The sequence below is a fragment of the Dysidea avara genome, chromosome 2 (genome assembly GCF_963678975.1).
Source record: "Dysidea avara chromosome 2, odDysAvar1.4, whole genome shotgun sequence".
Classification (NCBI taxonomy): Eukaryota; Metazoa; Porifera; class Demospongiae; order Dictyoceratida; family Dysideidae; genus Dysidea; species Dysidea avara.
The window spans coordinates 52,257,312-52,260,344 of record NC_089273.1 but is presented as its reverse complement, the minus strand read 5'-3'; the positions used below and the strand labels follow the sequence as shown (position 1 = coordinate 52,260,344).

At 38.2% G+C, this 3,033-nt stretch overlaps 1 long non-coding RNA gene across 2 annotated transcripts; it reads right to left on the bottom strand.

The window, feature by feature from the left end:
* Positions 1-521: 521 nt before the first annotated feature.
* Positions 522-2,388, bottom strand: LOC136247630 (uncharacterized). 2 transcript variants are annotated; one of them, XR_010697674.1, is made up of 6 exons: positions 2,290-2,388; positions 1,831-2,230; positions 1,632-1,784; positions 1,239-1,581; positions 1,124-1,181; positions 522-824 (listed from the first exon to the last, which is right to left on the bottom strand). It is a non-coding gene; the product is annotated as an uncharacterized lncRNA (long non-coding RNA). The 2 variants fall into 2 exon arrangements; XR_010697673.1 differs by lacking the exon at positions 522-824 and having other exon boundaries at positions 835-1,181.
* Between the last annotated feature and the right edge of the window lie 645 nt (positions 2,389-3,033).

Below are 3,033 nucleotides of genomic sequence, written 5' to 3'. Positions count from 1 at the left end.
GACGGTTCCGCTTTCTCTGTATTGACTATCTCTCCCTCCAAGGTTCCTTTGCGTACTCTGCAGTTGGATTGGATAAGGTGCATTCTGTCTGATCAAGTTCCTGCATGGAGCACACATCCAACACCACACCCCTGATGTACTAGCTAGAACGCAATATTTATATTCAGTATAGATCTAGCTAATTGATTTTTTAATATTCAAATTCAGCTTGTGACAAAGTTACAATTTTAACTTGGAATTAGCTCCAATACAGCAGTTAGCTATACACAAACACAGGCCCATTCTTTGAACAGCATGGCCCTACAAAGTTAAAACTGTTTTCGTCCTGTGAGATTGTCACTTCATGCCTTCTTAAGCACTGTCTGTGGTACCCCCATGAGCAACTATTTCACCTGACCTACAGAGTTCACACACATAAATACAAGATTCGTTAATGTAACTAGAGCTTACCAAGGGAGTTGTATCATCATCCGCCAAACCAATCATTCCACAGGAATGGCAACAGTCATTCAATAGTTCTAAATAAACAAAATATATATATATATTTTCTCCACAGGATTATAATTATCACAAGGCATTGACTTCTATTGATGCACTATACTATGTATAAATGCATGTGAACACCATACTATTGACCTGGATGTCAAACCAATACATGCACATAAGTTTTGTCTACAATGTTTAACTTAACAATGTTTAACTTTTGCATACTGCAATTTCATTCTTTCAGCATTCTTTCGGTACTCTAAGTCTGCTGCCTCCTGAATTGCTTTATGGCGATCACAAGTAGTGAGGTGATCATATGATTTTTCACTGTGTTTTTGCTAACAGAATAATAACATATTGCTATAAACATAAGGGCATTGCTGAAATCACATAGACAGAACACCAAACACTACAGTTATAACAAAACCTCCATGCTTAAACAACTTGATAAAAGAAATATAGGCCTCACACAATAAGGACAAAGATTTTCACTGAAACTAAACATTTTCACTCCTTGATATGAAAAAACCTTGATCCCACAGAATGTATTTATACATGGCTTGTGTAGTTATAACTAGGAGGTTTCACTGGTCAAAAAAGCTATAGCAGTCTACACAAAATTGGTAATGATTTGTACCTCTGAGACTCCGACTCCATGTGATCAGGTGGTGATGACGTATCATCTGTAGGAGATGCTATAGGAGATACGATTTGATTTGACAATCGTTTGTCAGATAACAGTGGTGGCACACTTTGACATGCTTGCTGTGGTGACATCCTTGAGCTAGATAGTGGTGATGCACTTCTACTTGGTCGCTGTGGTGACATCTTTGAGCTAGATGGTGATGTACTTCTACTTGGTCGCTGTGGTGACATCCTTGAGCTAGATGGTGGTGATGCACTACTACTTGGTCGCTGTGGTGACATCCTTGAACTAGATGGGGGGTGATTAACTTCTACTTAGTCGCCGTGGTGACATCATTAAGCTAGATGGTGGTGATGTACTTCTACTCAGTTGTTGTGGTGACATCCTTGAACTAGATGTTGGTGGAAGCACAGTTGGTGGTAATTCATCAAATAGCAGTGACACATCATCTAGTTGAAAGCGCCATATGATTTTTTTACATCACTATTGAACCACTAACCATCTTTGATAAGATCAGTTAAATTCTCTTCCATTATACAATGGTCAACTCCTTCAGGAAGTTCAGCAAATGGGGCTAACCTTGGTGGCTGGCCAAACACCACTTCATATCAGCTTTGTTTTAAAGTGCGACACACTTGAACATTTAAATTATCTGCAAGGGCACATTACATATTAGTTGGGCTCATACTAGTACTTACATTGAATACATGGCAGCCAGTCAGTCCAAGATACACAGTTGGAATCCTTGTGCTCACATTTAAATGCTTGCAACTGCATTTCTACAAGATGGTTGCCCTTTTCAATTAAACCTTGTGACTGTGAATGGCGAGGTCTACCATTGATTATTGTCACTTCTCCTGGCCATGACTTCAATATCTCTCTAATAACTTCATTAACAAATTCCCTTCCATTATCTGACTGCAATATTTTGGGGAGCCCAAAATATGGGAAAACTTTGTGCACAAGCCCACTAGCTACTTCAATGGCACTCTTGTTTATCAGTGGCCATAGCACGTGAAACTTTGACCAGTGGTCCATGTAATGTGCAATGTAGCAATAAGAATCATCTGGCATGTGCCTCATATCTATCAAATCAATCTAAAATAAGCAAGAGTGAATAATCCTCTATGTAAATTATACTCTCTCCCACAACAAACCTGACAACGTGTTAAAAATCCTGATGAAATGATTGGCTTCAAAGGAGCAGTACAATTCTGTGGCTGCTTCAGCTAGCAAATATGTCATGTGCTACAAAAATATTGAACTGCCTCCCTTGGCAAACCTTCATACATTCTTTGGGCCTACATTAGTAACACAATTAGAAATTATGATAATTATGGGCAAGTTTGTTAAATACACATACTTAAGAATGCCGGGAAATATAATTAGATATACAAACAAAAGTGGGCAAAGTGTGAAATAGGTACTGCTATCAAATACTAAAGAAAATAAATGGCGCCTCTCAAAATGTTGTAGTTGAAAACCATACAAATATGAGATGAAAATGAGTTTTGAATAGTCTTAGTGTATCAAACATCAATCCTGTATTTTTTTAAATCGTCAAAACTCATTTTTTGTCTGCCTGACTGTCTGTCTGACTTGTCACAACGTCAGAGGCCAAACCAAAGCAAGCAGTACATGGCCACCACAATAACAAACTCACGGATAAACCTTTCTGGTTCTGACAAGTGTCTGTTTTCTGTTATATTACATGATCATCTCCTTCATGCAAGGAAACCATAATAATAAGGTGTTAAATTTCTGTATAGACACTTTCTGTAGAAGAACAAGTCAAACAACTTTGAGCATAAATCGGATGGCTGCAGGTTCGAGGCTACCTAGGTCCAGTCATGGATTTTTTCTCCTTTCTCCAACTTTTCAAACACACCTTAAGTAGCTAA